Genomic DNA, 17,310 nt, shown 5'->3' with positions numbered 1-17,310 from the left:
CAGGGGTGCCTGGGTGGCTCAGTAGGTTGAACATCTGACTCTTGATTTTGATTCAGGTCATGATCTCACGGTCTGTGGGATCCAACCCCGCGTTGCGCTCTGCACTGACAGCACGGAGTCTGATTGGGATTTTCTCTCTCTCTCTGCCTGCCTCCTCTCAATATAAATTAATAAAGTTAAAAAATAAAAATACGTAAATAATCATAATAAAAAGGGAGCAGTTATCTAGGGATATGAACAAGAGGTACTGAGAAAAAATACAGATCACTAATAAACATAGGAAAAAATTATCATCTCACTAGAAATCAAATAAAGGTAAATTAAAACAATAATACAACGCATTAAAATTACATTAGCACATATTGTTAATTTTTTAGATAAATTAAATTGATATTATCCAGTGCTGGCAAGGCAATACCAGAAAGGACATTCTCAAGTTTTATGAAGGTTAAATTGCAGGACTAATTTAAAAAAAAGACACAGAAAAATAAGTATACATATCTGTGATTGTGAATTCCAATTACAGGAATGTACCTGTGAGAAAGTTTGTACAGTTGTTCACTGTAGCACTTTTTATAATAAAAAGGTCCATCAGTAGAAGAACGGCAGTGACTGACCAATGCTGTGCTTTCAATAACTGTGACATTATCAGCAACATCACCTGTACTACAAACTATAAAAAAAAGAATAGAAGAGCTGTGTTATATTGTGAAATGCAAAAGGCCAGCTAGGGACACAAAATAAATAATAAGACCTCACTGGGGAAAAAACAGGTTTATATTATTAATAGGTATGTTCTAAATCCATTTCTAAACACACATGGACAGATATATGTATATATATATATACATATATACATATATATATTATATACACGTATATACGAGATATATATGTATATATATGATATACATGTATGTGATGCACAAAAATCCTGTAGAAGGATGGATGGATACATACTGACTGTTTAAAATACTTTTTATTGTAGTGAAGATACAGGTAACATTTACCATCTTAACTATTTTCAAGTGTCCAGTTAGTAGTATTGAATATATTCATACTGGTGTGAAACATCTCTAGAACAATTTCATCTTTGAATTCTGAAAATTTATACCCATTAAACAAGAACTACCCTTTTTCTCTGTTCTCTTTCAACTATACCAACTTATTTTTCAAAGAAAACCATATTTCTGAGAATGAACGGTAGAGATGGTGTTTTTATTTTCTCTTTCTCCTTTGTCAGAGAGAAAATCCAGGGAAAGTAGGAAAACAGTCAGATTTATTTTCAAATGTGTATCACCTGTTATTGGAAAGCCTTGAATCTTCATTCAGACATTGATGTTGCTATATAGTACATAAAGAGTATGTTTAATTAGAATTTGGAAAATCTACAATGTATGCTGAATTTAAACTATTTTACATCATGAAGAAGCTCCTCATTAGCAATGATTTATGATAAGACTGAAAAAATAACACACAAGCAATTTATTTCCCAGGATTTCTCCACAAGTCAGTTGCAAGGCAACAGTAGTCTGTGAAAAGACATCACTGACTCTTACAACTCTTATTTCAGAGGAAGTATTGCTTGTTGCTTTCTTCATTTTTAGGCTAAATTCTTCATGTAAGATACATGCATAATCAGCTTTTTAAATTGGACTTTTGACGAAGAAATCTGGGTTCAAAATTTTTATGAATGTTCTCATGTTCCCCTTCTTACTAATGGAACATAATCACTTCTAAATGATGACTGGAGAATTTTCAACTTAGCTAAAATATTATATGGAAAAGCGTGTAAAAATGGAAGATAGAAAAGAATATGTAAAAGAACATTTCATCAGAAATAAACATTTTTAGGATCTAAGGAATTAAGAACATGAATTCAACATGCTCCCTCAATACGCCAGTGTGATATTGGATTACCTTTCCATGTATTTGGATGGAAAAGCCAGTAAGACCTAGGGGTAAAGAAAGCTAGGCTGCTTGTGTTCAAATAAGAGTGACACCACCTGCTGAAAATCTATACCCATTAAACAAGAACTACCCTTTTTCTCTGTTCTCTTTCAACTATATCAGCTTGGGGAGGTTGGGGAGGTTATTTTGTCTTTTCTGCCTCAGTTTCATAATCTGTCAGATGTAGCTAAAAACAGTATTTCTGAGAAACCAAAATACACACACACACACACACACACACACACACACACACACACACACATATAGTAATAATCCAGATCAATTTGCTAATTCCCTCAGCTAAAATGCAGATCATCATTTGCACGACAGCACAGGTGGGGTTGTATGAAGGATTTACTTGGCTTCTAACAGCCTCTCGGGTTATGTTTCAGTTCCCACAAACTCAATCTTTTTATGGGAATAGAAATGAAAGAAAGATTGTATTCCAATTTAAATTCTATAAAAATTACTGATGTCTTTCTGAATACAATGAAGCCAGTTTTCCAAAACATATGGATACAAGTAAATATTATGTCTTACTAACAACATAATATGTGAAAATATAACTTTGCAACTATTGCTTACACGTTTAAAAAAAAAAAGTACACGTAAAAATTACCACTGATACTGTGGCTCATGTAATGCCATGGTTCCCAAGAAATTTAGGATACACTTTCACTGGCCAACCTGAATGTTTTTAAAACACTGTATCCAATTCTAAACCCACCCTTCTGCTATCCCCACCTGAAGTTAATAATACAAGTTAAACTTTTCTAAAAGGTGTTTTACTTATCTATTTTGTTTTTTTGTTATTCATTTTCTAGTAATCACTTAATGAATTAGTATACCCAGAGCCCTTTGAAAAGCTGGCTCAGGGTGCCTGGGTGGCTTAGTCGGTTGAGCGTCCGACTTTGGCTCAGGTCATGATCTCGCGGTTTGCGGGTTCGAGCCCCGAGTCGGGCTCTGTGCTGACACCTCAGAGCCTAGAGCCTGCTTCGGATTCTGTGCCTCCTTCTCTCTCTGCCCCTCTCCCACTTGTGCTCTATCTCTCTCTGTCTCTCAAAAATAAATAAATGCAAAACAAATTTTTTTTAAAAAAAGAAAAGCTGGCTCAAACACATACCACTATGTATTACTATAAGTAGCAAAGACTTTCACTCACTAAAATTTGTTTTGAAAGGAATTCTTTATTGATTAACAGAAAACAAGTCATGCATAAAACATTATATTGGCCTAATCAATGCACACTAACTGATAAAATATAGGTACCTGAATGCTTTGTGTGGATCTACTACATTTGAATACAGGCATACCTCACAGATATTGTGGGTTAGGTTCCAGAATAAAGCTGAAATAAAGCAAATATTGCAATAAAGTAAGTCAAATAAATTTTTTGGTTTCTCAGTACATCTAAAAGTTAGGTTTATACTATACCGTAGTCTGTTAAGTATGCAATAGCATTGAAAAAACAATGTTCTTAATTTCAAAAATTTTTATTGCTAAGAAAGTGTTAACCATCATGAATTTCAGCGATTCATAATCTTTTTTGGTGGTGGGAGGTGTTGCCTGGAAGTTGATGGCCACTGACTGATGAAGGTGGGAGCTGTAGCAATTTCTTAAAATAAGACAACACTGAAGTTAGCCTTGTCAATTAACTCTTCATTTTACAAACATTTCTCTGTAGCATGCAATGCCATTTGATAGCATTTTACCCACAGAACTTCTTTCCAAATTGTAGTCAATTCTCTAAACTGTCACAGCTTTATCAACTAAGTTTATGCAATATTCTAAATCCTTTGTTGTCATTTCAACAATCTTCTCAGCATCTTCTCCAGGAGTAGCTTCCATCTCAAGAAACCACTTTCTTTGCTCATCCATGAGAAGCAACTCCTCATCTGTTCAAGATTGATCATGAGATTGCAGCCATTCAGTCATGTCTTCAGGCTCTGCTTCTAATTCTGGTTCTCTTGCTATTTCCACATCTGTGTTTACTTCTTCCACTGACGTCTGGAACACCTCAAGTCATCCATGAAGGCTGGAATCAACTTCTAAACTCCTGCTCACGTTGATATTTGAAGCTCCTCCCATGAAACACTCATGTTCTTAATGGCATCTAGAATGCTGAATCCTTTCCAGAAGATTTTCAATTGATTTTGCCCAGGTCTGTCAGAGGAAGCACTATCTGTGGCAGCTAAAGCCTTACAAAACATATACCTTAAATAATTAGACTTGAAGGAAAATCACCCCTTGATCCATGGCTGCAGAATGGTTGTTGTGTTAACAGGCATGAAAACATTAATTCCATTGTACATCTCCATCAGAGCCCTTGGGGGACCAGATGCATTGTTATGTGCAGTCATACTTTGGAAGGAATCCTTTTTTTTTTTCTGAGAAGTAGTTCTCAACATTTGGCTTAAAATATTTAGTATACTATGTTTGTAAAGATAGGTGCTGTCACTCAGGTATTGTTATTCCATTTATACAGCCTGAGTAGAGTAGATTTAGCCTAACTCCTAAGGGCCCTACAGTTTTTAGAATGGCAAATGAACACGGGCTTCAACTTAACTTCACCAGCTGCATTAGCCCCTAGCAGGAGAGTCAGCTTGTCATTTGAAGCTTTGAAGCCAGACACTGACTTCTCCTTTCTAGCTATGTAAGTCGTAGATGGCATCTTCTTACAATAGGAGGCTATTTTGTCTACATTGAAAATCTGTTGTTCAGCGATCTTCTGGATAACTTGCTGCAGCATCTACATTAGCACTTGCTGCATCATCTTGCACTGTGATGTCATGGAGACAGCTTCTTTCCTTAAACTTCATGATCCAACTTATGCTTGCTTCACAGTTTTCTTCCGAATCTGCCTCACCTTTCTCAGACTTCACAGAATTAAAGAGAGTTAGGGCTCTGCTCTATATTAGGCTTTGGCTTAAGGGAATGTAGCTGGTTTCATCTTCTATCCAGACCACTAAAACTTTTTCCATATCAGCAACAAATCTATTACATTTCCTTATTATTCTTGTGCTCAGTGGAGTAGCATTTCTCATTTCCCTCAAGAACTCCTCTTTTGCATTCGCAACTTGGCTTAAGGTTTGATGCAGGATACTTAGCTTTCAGGCTAGCTCAGCTTTCGACACACCTGAGCTTAATCATTTCCAGCTTTTGATTTGAAATGAGAGATGTGCACTCTTCCTTTCACTTGAACATTTAGAGGCCTTTGTAGGTTATCGACCTAATTGCAGTATTGTTTTGTGTCAGGGAACAGGGAGGCCATAAGAGAGGGAGAAATGAGGAACAGACAGACAGTGGAGCAGTCAGAACACACAGAACACTGATCAAGTGAGTTCGCCGTCTCATATGGCTGCCGTTCATGGTGCCCCAAAACAATTACGATAGTAACATCAAAGATCACGAATCACAGATCACAACAAATATAATATTTATGAAAAAAATTGAAATATTGAGAGAATCACCAAAAGGTGATAGAGAGACACAAAGTGAGCAGACGCTGCTGGAAAAATGACACGGATAGATTTGCTTAATGCAGGGTTGCCACAGACCTTCAGTTTGTAAAACACACAATATTTGCAAAACACAATAAAGTGAAGCACAATAATAAAAAGTAAGCCCATAAATGGCATTAATCTACTATTGGCTTTGGCTGTATGGATGAATACTGTTTTCTACTTGAAAATTCCAAATGAACAGCTTCCTTAACAAGCTACAATCTTTTTTGCAATGCAGAAAGTTGAACAAAAGCAAAGAAAGTTAGTTATAACCAACCAGGTGAGATCATGAAATTAAAGGACTACTGATAGCTTAAACTACAGTGAACTACATGGGATGGCTTAATGTCTATTAATCATCAACCTAGTATTTAATACGTAAACATTATGTAAATTGTATGTCAGTACTATAGATTTTTAAAAACTAAGTCAGAGTTAAGAAAGGAAAATTCACTTTCCTGGCCAACGATTCCATCTCTCCTTTCTTTCTTGACCTTCAACACCACCCATCCCCACTCACAGCTGAGTTTATAACTACCAGATATAAGCAAGCAGAAAAGATTTTCCAAGTGCTCTGATCTGCATATGTACCATCTATCTGTATCCATACCTAAGACTCTGGTTTCCTTCATCTCCCTTCTGTCTGAAGAAAGGTCCTCCAATTGTGCACCAGAACCCATCCCTCTCTCACCTACATAAAGGCAAGCTTTTATCCTCTTGGCTCCTTATGTCGTGAAATTTTCCTCTATTCAGTTTAATTATCATCAGCATATTAAAGCATGTTAAACTTTCTCTCATTTTAAAAACAAATCCAAATAAAACTACCACCTGACCTATAAAACATACCCTGCCAATAACCAATTCATTTGTCTGCTCCACTTTCCAATAAAGTTCCTAGGAAGAGGTGCCTTTGTTTATTGCTTCCGATCACTCTCTTCCTTTTCATCCTTAAACCTAATCCATTTATGTCATGCAGATTTCTGCCCTTTTAAACTGTACAGAAGTGAAGACCTGTCAGTAGGATCATCAGTGACCACCATGTTGTTAAGTCATCAGTTAGTGATCTGTCCTCATTACTTGCCTGACAGCAGAATTTGAAACATTTGCTCATGTCCATTCAGTCTGCTGTATCCTCTTCATGTCTCAAAAGGTTAATGTTGAAGTAACCAGACCTCTTCAGGTTATAGTTTTCAGATCTCTATCTACAACCACTTTCTGGTAAGATCATACAATTTTATTACTTTTAAGTATCCACTGATAACTTCCATATTTTTGTCTCAACTTGGATCTCTCTTGAACTCCAGACTAGCATATTATGATGCCTTTATTTGAATGTGAACTACAAATCTCAGGTTTATTATAAGCCAAATCAAATTAATCAAATCAATTCTGCAAAACTTGGGGCACCTGGGTGGCTCAGTTGGTTAAGCATCTGACTCTTGACATCAGCTTAAGTTGTGATCTCATGGTCATGAGATCGAGCCCATGTCGGGTTCTCTCTGAGTGTGGAGACTGCTTGGGATTCTTCCTCTCTCTCTGCCCCTCCTCTTCTCTCTGTCTCTGTCTCTGTCTCTTTCTCTCAAAATAAATAAACATTAAAAAAAAAACCCTGCTTCTCCCATGGTCTGTCTCATCTTAGTAAATAGCAACTCCATTCTTATAGCTGCTCAGGCCAAAAACTCAGAATCAGCCTTGTTGAATACTCTCCAACCTTCATACTCCATGTCTAAACATTCATGAAATCCTGTTGGCTCTTCCCTCAAAACATAGCCAGATTCTAATAACTTGTCACCACCTCCACGGCCTTCTCCCTACTACCACAGTTACTACCTTCATTCGGCTCAGGCACACTGTCATTTTTATCCTGGGTTATGGGAATAGCCTTCTAACTGTGCCCCTCCTAAGTGGTCTCCCAGCTTCCACTGTTGTTCTGCAACTGTTCTCAGCCTAGGGGCCAAGGTGATCCACTTAAAATATTTGACAGAAAATGTGACATTTCTATACAAAACCCTCTGATGATTCCCCATCTCACTCTGAGAGCCAAAGTTCTCACAATGGCCTGTGCGATGATACAAGCTCTGGTCCTCTCCTTACCACTCAGACTTCATCTGCTCAGTTTGTACAAGTCAAAGTGGCCGGCTGCTCTTCCTCTAAATTGACAGCAATGCTCTTGTTTTATATCTTTCCATTTACTATCTCTCCTCATGGGAACTGTTTACTCCAAAATAACTGCATGGCCTGCTCGTTTTTTGTTTTTGTTTTTGTTTTCGTTCAGATCCCTGCTCACATATCACTTTCTTAGTGAGGCCATACTGAGCACTCTATTAGAACTTTATTCCATTCTCTCCAGCTACACTGTCCCTTTTCTCTTTTATTTTTCTCCATCCACCTGCAGATTATAGAAGTAATTGATGAATGTGTTTATTGTCGACTCTCATCCACTAAAATATGGACTCCCATGATTTCCTGTCTACTTTGTGTACTATTTTTACCACTAATTCCTAAAGTAGTGCCTGGCTCATAGGAAGCATTCGTTAAACATTTTGGAGATTTCTAACTTGATGTTTCTTTGAAAGAATCTTTCTTTATAGGAAGCTGAGCTGATTACTGACCACTGAAATTACTTCTAGATCATCAAAGGAGGACAATCTGTGTTTGAATCCTCTTATTTCAGGGACCTCAGTTTCCTACCATGGATCTCTGCAATCCTCCCACTCCTGCCTTCCATCTAGTGCCAGCAGTAACATCCATATTGCATACGCAGAAAGTGGCAAGAACTTGTATTTTACAACACTGAATACCTGATTTCAAATGCTGATGCCAACCCTAAGGATCTAAAGACTTATTATTAAGACACAGCACCTTATATTTAAAATGGAGATTTATAAACAAATAATAATAGAAATCTCACTGAGAAACAATAAATACTTTTAAATATGTGGAAAATGTGCTACGTCACTTTTAATTAAATAAATGAAAAATAATATTTTTATAATTTTTCACTAGTAAATAACATATTACAAAATACTCTATTCAATGTTCTGAGGGTTATAGGGAGCTGGCTCCTGGTGGAGGGAAAATTATTTGCTACAACTCTTACACTTACAAGAGTATTCATAACTCTTCACACAGTAATTTCAGTTATAAGCAATAATAATCCGGGCACACATAAAGACTCAAGAATGAAGATACTCATTATCACATTTACACTGAAGTGTTAAAAAAAATGACCAATTTTTAAAAATATTAAATAAATTATTATTTGTTCACAGACTACTATGTATCATAATCATGTGTAATATTTCCTATTATATAGGAAAATGCTTATTATATTGTATTAAGCAAGAATATTCTTATTGAAAGGCCTGGAGTAATAAAACATGAATAACACAATAATGCTTTTAAAAGAAAGAGGCAGACTGACAGAAAACATAACAACTATTAGCAATGGGTGCCTCTGAGTGTTGGGACTTCTTTAATAGTAATACTAAAAAAATGACAATTACTATTACTATTAAAATACTAATTAAATTGACTACAATAGTAATTTTCAAAAATTTGACCATTCCCCTTAGGAATGTAAATGAATTCAAAGATGCAATATTAACTAAGCAATTAAAATGATTTACCTGATATCCAGCCTTTTATTTTTACACAATTCAATCTTTATTCTTCCTTAGTCACCTAAGTGCACAGGCCCTCTACAAAGCATCCTGGTCTTATTTTGGGGACTTTTCAAGTCTTCCCTGTCCCAACCCCTCCCTGGTATTTATCCATCCAGAGGTCTTTATTTTAGGGTCAGTATTAAATTAATCTTATTAGTATTTACACAGAAGAGTAATATATATGCATTCAATAAGATCCAATTAGTAGAGCCACTCAAATTGTGAGGCAACAGCCTTGCTACCAATTGATATCAGCAACTGCAGATGAGTGGGGTTCAAAATAATACAGTTCCGTATATTATTTTCATAGATATATTCACCTTTATTTATATTAAGTTTTTCAGAAATTATATTTCAACTTCCTATTACTCTGATAAGAAGAAGAATAATGTGAGGCACCTGGATGGCTCACTCAGTGAAGCATCTGACTCTTGATCTCGGCTCAAGTCACAATCTCACAGTGAATTCACCCCCACATTGGGCTCCATGCTGAGCATGACTGAGCATGGGGCCTGCTTAGGATTCTCTCCCTCTCATTCTGTCTCTGCCCCTCCACAACTTGTGCTTACTCTCTCCGTCTTTCTGTCTCTCAAAACAAATAAACTTAAAAAAAAAAAAAAGGATAACAATGATTCTAGTAATCCTTAATCCTTGTTATTACCATAATAATTTTAAATTTAAATGGGTCTATTTCACCATAAAACATTGATAAGCTATTTAAAGTCATATCTTTCTACCCAAAATGAAAAATTCAGAGAGAACAACTGTAATAAAATACTTTTGGGGAGAAGAGGAGAATTGAGTGGTTGCTCTGTTATGTGGGTTGCAAATCTTTCACTCAAAATGTTTCACCAAAACTGAAGCATTCATCTGTTTTAAGACAGAAATTTGGGGGGAAAAAAAAGTAGGTTTTAAGAATTTGGCCCTAATATGGGCTTATGCAATCTCTAGTTCTTTTTCTCTATAAATTAAATCAGTCTAATGCTGTAAGTGTCCATTGAGTAACAGTTTCATGAAAGGCACAGTGATAGGGCCTAGTTTCCAGGTTAGAACCCTACCAGGGAATAAGCTTGAAGGTAAAATTTACCCCTTCTGATTTTGTTATAATCTCAATACTGAGCATGGTACAAAGATCCAAAATTTGTAATTAATTTCATTAGACAAATCTTTAGTTTCCAATGTATTTTAATAGAGGCACAATTATACTGTAAAATCATCACAACCTCCTTGGTATTTTCCAAATATCTGTTCAATAAAAGTAATAGATATGTTTTCTATCACTAATTTCTAACACTATGTTTTATTGTTTTTTTCTCTACTATATATATTTACACAGCTTGTAAAGGTAATGCAGTTTAATTCCCCTCAGATTCCATCAAGTTATCATTTTATCCTCCATCACAGAAAAGTCATAAATTCTAAGCACTGAACAGGCTTTCAGAAACTGGGGTAAGCCTATTTTTCATGTCAGACGTGTCTGAGATTCAACTATTTTCTATATTTTAATTAATCACCTTAATTCTAAAATTTGATTCTCAAACTTGATCATTCATTCAACTAATATATTTTTTATCACATGCTATGTATGTAATAGACATGCCATAAAGAGCAGGGAATAATACAGACTCAACTGCTTCTTGGAGACAGCAGGCTAGAAGGGGAAAAGACACTGAGTAAATAATCACAGGTATGGGAAGTGTTATAAAGGAGGTGTTCATGGAGCTTGTAACCAGTGGCCCTAGCTAAAGAGGGTTCAAGAGAGAGGTGAAGTGGATAGTATTAAAGGTGCAGATAACAAAGACCATGAGGAAGGAAAGAAACTGAACTCATTTAGAAACTGAAATGAGTCCCAGATGGCTTGATACAGAATGGCGAATGAGGTAAGAGCTGAAGAAGATCAGGGTGGAGTTATGAAGATTTACTTCTTTAATCTTTATTTTTTATTTGCGATGGGAAACTAATGATATTGGATTAGGAGTGACATGGCCAGTGATATAATCTCTCACAATTTTTGAAATTTCTCTTGGATCTCTGTAGCAGTATTGGTCATTTTCACAAGTAGTATTGCCCTTGTGTGATCTCTGTATTTTTATCACTTCATTCTGCTCATTCAAGTGCTGAACTTCCTAGCAGAAGTAGGAGGTCTCGCAGGTGGCAAAATAAACTGACCCTCAAAATTTCCGTAAACAGACCTACTCAGAACCAAACCCAGATTTTCCTATACCAAATTCCTATAAACTCTTTCAAATTTAAGAATTGACCTTCTTTCAAATGTCTTGTTAAAATGGCAGTCCAGTCTCTTCACTCTTCCCGTTGTCTCTGCAAGACAGACACACTATCTGGCTAGATGGCTTAGGGGCCCCCTTTTAAAGCCTTGAACATTCCTGTAATCTGGTTATATGCACCTCTACCCATGTGCATTACCATCCTCCAGTATTCAGGATACTTCTCAATGTTCTTACAGAATCTGTTTTTCTTCTACATTAACATCACCCTGAGTTTATTTTTAATATCCAATATGTATGGCCTTTTCAAAGTTTCATGAACTTCAAACTTTTCACAGTTTCATTCAATGTTTTCTTCTATTTTCTCATTCCACTCATGCCCAAGACTTAACCCACATTGCTATGGTAAGAGGAATAATTTCCTATCACTCACCACAGTATTTTGATCCTCTGTCCCTCGGGTTTTCAAAAACCACAGAACTCCATATCCTTGAATTCCTTGGTCTTCTTGATAAGCTAAAATACCACCAAGTGTACCTTTGCCAAAAGATATCCCCAGCATGGATAACATCCAGTCAAGATAAAGGGGCAAAATGCGAATTTTTGAATGTGAATGCCTAGTTAAGAATAGACAGTAAGAACTGACAGAGGAGAATTTGTAGGTTTGCAGTGCTCAAAAAGGGAAAATAGAAAAGGAATGATCAAAAGTGAAATGCTCAAAATCACTCTGTCTTGAGGAGGTGGAGGAGATATCTTTTATATCCCTACATATTTTATATTTCTCTGATATATGGCATCATTAATAGTTCCTTTTGCAGATCCCACTCTTCCTCTTAACTACTTTGTAGCATAAAAACATTTCTATAAACTTTGTTTTATTTTCAAGTGTGTGTTTATATATTTATGATACTAACTTCTTTTATGAAGGATTTGAGAAAGTACCCTAATTACTGAACATCACTCTTACATCTTAAAACCAAAATTCTCATGGGACAGCGGGTAGTGATTCTCAGAGTAGGGTCCCCAGATCAACAGCATCATCATAACCTGAGATGATATCAGAAATGCAAAATTGGGGCACTTGGGTGGTTCAGTAGGTTAAGTGTCCTACTCTTGATCTCAGCTCAGGTCACGATCTCATGGTTCATGGGTTGAGCCCTACCCTGGCTCTGAGTCAATGGTGCGGAGCCTGCTTGGGATTGTCTCTCCCTCTCTGCCACTCCCTCACTCGTGCTATTCCTCTCTCTCTCTGTCTCTGTATCTCTGTCTCTGTCTGTCTCTCTCTCTTTCTCTGTCTCAATAAAGAAATAAACTTAAAAAACAAAAAAGAAATGCGAAATCTAGGTACAGCCACAGCCTGACTGAATCAGAAACTCTGGGGTGAGGTCCAGTAATCTGTGTTTTAACCAGCTTTGCAGATGATTTTGATGCTCTCCAAAATTTGAAAGCCATGAATGATTTTTCTTAGCCCTGATGCATATGAAAAATATCTGGGGGCTTTCAAGTAATACCCACTAGGACTCACCACAAACCATGTGAATCCAAATCTATGGGCAGGAGCCCCAGATTGTACAAAAAATGTGATATACAGTGAAAGTGGAATCTCACAGTCCGCTTTCCCCACACAGATCTTCTGCCCTTCAACCTGCTTCCTACTCTTCCTCAGTGGACCACTCTGCAAAGTTATCCTGAACTTCTTGCTTTCCAATTCTTCGGACCTCTCCTTGGTTCCCATGTTACTCATCATCTCTCTGGTACCACACCACAATTTTATAAATGGGCACATGAGAGCATGGGCTTTTATCTTCTTTATTCATTTCTGAAATCCGAGTTGTTATAGCTTTTATAACTAGAAAAAAACTTTCTTTCAAAAATAGTTAACATTAAAATGTTTCAAATAATTGAACTGAACAAAATTCTAAGACTAGCAAATTGTTTTCAAATGACCAATCATAAGCAATTATTTGACTATTATAAGGAATGATAAAATTAAGTTGATTTATAACAATATAGTATGTTCATGAGTAGATAAGCTAAATATACCCATGTAGGTACAAGTCATGTATTTTCACTTCATTAAACAACAAAATCTTAGAAAAGCAACCTGAAAACATTGAATCGATGTATGTATGTAGGTATCTATCTATCTACACACACATACATGTAAATACATGTATTTAAATTGTTAAGGAATAATATTTAATGTAATTAAACCCATTAAATTTATAAAGTGATAAATTTTGATACATAACAATAATTTAATCCACATGTATATAAATTTGTAATATCCAAATATATCTCATTTCTTCCTCATTCCTGAAATTAAATATAATTTTACATCGTAAAAGTAATTAAGATAATGTGATTCATTGTTTTACTGCAATTAAAAATAATTTGGTTTAGGCATATGTCAGCGTATGTTATAAACTATGTTTGTAGCTACAATCTCAGTAATCTAAAATGTCTATAAAATTATGAGTTTGTATATTTATAAGCTGTACTAGAAAGTACAAAATGTATTTATTTGAAAGATAGGGTCTTTCAAAACATTTATGTTCTAACCTTGGAGCTTTCTAATATAAGTGTCAGCATTGTAGATGATATCCTAATGTCATAGATTAATATTTTAAGCTTTTTTTTTTCAATAGCTTTTTTGTGTGACTTGGTCTGTAGTACTCATGTTGACATCTTGAAAGAGAGCTTAAGGTATGCACTGAAGTATAGCTATATTTTGGTTTACGGTATTGCATCAAAGCAGCATTGATATTCCTGTAAAAAACTCAAGTAGAAATAATTTAAATCAGGGGCACTTGGGTGGCTCAATTGGTTAAGTGCCTAACTTCAGCTCAGGTCATGATCTCACAGTTCGTGAGTTTGAGCCCCCCATCAGGCTCTGTGCTGACAGCTCAGAGCCGGGAGCCTACTTTAGATCCTGTGTCTCCCTCTCTCTCTCTGCCCCTTCCCTACTTGTGCTCTTTCTCGCTCTCAAAAATAAATAAATAAACTTTAAAAAATATTTTAAAAAGAAATAATTTAAATCAAACCCCAATGCAGTTAAATTTATTTTTGATAAGAAAAATACAACATATAATAGACCTGTAGTAACTTGCTGAAACAACACATTTGACTTACTCGTTATTTGGCTGTAGTTCAGAAAGATCATGAATTCCTTCTTGTTTTCTCCCTAAAGAAGTTTTTCCGTGCTTTTCTGAATAAAGATTTTTTTTTCTTCTTTCTGCATAACCCGGAGGGCTATGAATGATATCAAAGCAAGCAGCAGTGCTAGAGAGCAGTGCACTGTCTCAATCTGTAGATTAACATTTGGAGTAAATGCTACCTACAGATTTATGACTAACTGAAAACAAGAATGCTTACACATCAATGAAAGCGAATATAATTTAAAAGTTTCATTTAAACCATTAGTTTTAGCATCTTCTGCTACTACTTCTCTTTATAACTGAGTTGTTGAAATATATGGAATTGACTTTTGAGTTTTACCTCCTTGTTTCCTGCTCACCCGCTACAATGGTAAGCCAAATAGTGGCCAAAAGCAAGAAGTAAACTGGGGAGAATAAAAGATAACTTTATAATCCATAATCCTTTAATAGCTAAGAGTCAATTGCATGTGAATTTCTTCCATGTGGATCATTTAATATTTATGTGTCTGTATTTTCTAATTCTTTCTTCTAGGTCTACAGTGCCTGAACCATCATCTATATTTGGATCTTTGCTGGGTGTCATAATCCCATCTTAAAATGTAAATTTCTAGAGGAAAGAGACATAATGGTGTGTAGATTCTGTGTAGCACTGCAGATATTATACATGAAGAGGAAGTTAACTCTTTTAAGGAATTAACTTCATTTTCTGTCTTATGATGGTACGGTACATTGGCCTCTTATGATGAATGGGTCTAGTTTAGAGAACTAAAAAGACTTGTGTGAGGTCACATGATTACTTATGGCTAACAATTCACTAAAAATTTAAATATGAATTTACTGTACATTTAACTGAACATAGGAACTTAGATGTTCACCTGATTTAGTTTTGGAAAGACTTGTAAATGTGCAGGCACTGGACATATAAAGATGAATAGGACACTGGCCCATTTTCCCATATTTCACTATTTAATCATAGAGACAGACAAATAAACAAATGGAATAAAATACGGCCTTATTTTCAAATACCAATTGCCTTATTTTTCAAACATTCTTTTGCTACTAGATTGTAAACTCTAAGGCAAAGGCAGTTTCTTATTCATCTTTGTATTCCCAGAGCTGAGAACAGTGCTTTACCAGTTTATAACTTGGCACAATAGATTTTTGGCTTCTAAAAGTAGATCCATACTGTAAGAATATAGGGAAAAAATGTGTATTTGTAAATGGAGAATCAATAAAGCAAGGAGAAAAGCCATTATCTGACTGTGCTTCCCTCAGCACAGCACTGATGTTAACTGTTCTGAAAACTGCCACCATAATAGCAACAGTAATTGCAACAACCACACAACAATAATTGAAACTTTGGCTCTGATTCTGTAAGTAGTTAGCATGGGAAAGAGATTCTCAGGGATTCTTCATGACCCCAGCCTGGCTCAGTGCCCTTAGCTGCCTGCCCTCGAGCACAAAAAGCCCATACAAAATTCAGGCTATAGATCTATAAGAGCCAGAGAAATCCTTCCAGGGTCTGCTGCATACTGGTCGTTTGGTTTCCTCCTGCTCTGGCCTTCTATCCACAGTTTCCATCATGCTCTACAACACGAGACAGGGCACTCTGATCTCTGTTATTGGGATGAAAGATCAGATGGCATATCACTTCCTTAGGATAATCACAAGATCAGATGGCATATCACTTCCTTAGTATAATCACGGTTAATAAAATATTAGGATAAATAATGTTTACAATTAATAACAGAAACATTTTGATACTTAGATAATACTTTTTATGACAACCTGAGCATTTAGAAAGGATTTTAAGTTCAGGGTTACACTTTCCAAAGGGGACTCTGTATTTTCCTGATTACTTATTCAAAAGTTCTCCTCCAGGCCTTGACATCTAGACTTAGCATCCGTGACACCAGCAAAGCTAACAAGAAGAGCTTTCACAGCAGCTCTGCCATCTAAAAGCATGGGCTCAGAGCAGGGAAACCAGGCAGAGGGACAAGAACTCCTGTGGATAGACCAGTACCACCCTGTTTTGTTTTGTTTTTACTTGATTACAAAGCAAAAAATTTTCTCAATTTACTTACTACTTTAATGTTTTGATTCCTTGCTTACATTCTCTGAATTTCTTGCCTATATCAGAGTGGCTTAGCTTAGTCTGTTGCTCACTAATGGAAAGGGAAAGAGCTTATGTATGTCTTCTTAATGAGAAAAAATAATACATTGCAGAATTGTGGCTTGAGTAAGAACTTCTGATAATTATACTGTCTGGCTGAGAAATACACTCCTACATACTATTTTGCCCATTTAAGTTAGAGCTACACTGCACTGTTTATTGGTTAGATTAGGTTTAGCGGTTTAGCAACTTGCGGGGGGGGGGGTAAGCTATCTTGTTAAGCCTTGGCTCTGCCTTCTCTTGCTGGCTTTGTGCCTCAATTTCCTCATCTGTAAAATAGGGCTAACAATGGTCCCTATATTATAGGGATGCTACCTAAGAGACATTAAATGAAATATGCAGACATAGATATAGTTACAGATATATAGATGCATCTATATATAGATAAATATATATTTAGAAGAGTGCTTGGCACATACATACTATGAAAGTATTTATATGTACACATCTGGGATTTTTTTTTTTTTTTTGTAAAATAAAATATTTCGTGCACCTAATTAGACTCTGTGTGGTCTGGAAGATTCAGTGGTTGTGGAAAAGATCCCTTCATGGTTTCAGAAAAGATTTTTTTTTTTTGGTCCCATATTGCTAGACTGGGAGATGAGGGTTGTGTGGTATTCACAGATTGCCAAGAAC

Source organism: Panthera tigris, chromosome B2 (genome assembly GCF_018350195.1).
Source record: "Panthera tigris isolate Pti1 chromosome B2, P.tigris_Pti1_mat1.1, whole genome shotgun sequence".
NCBI classification, from domain to species: Eukaryota; Metazoa; Chordata; class Mammalia; order Carnivora; family Felidae; genus Panthera; species Panthera tigris.
Note: the sequence above shows the minus strand (reverse complement) of the source record.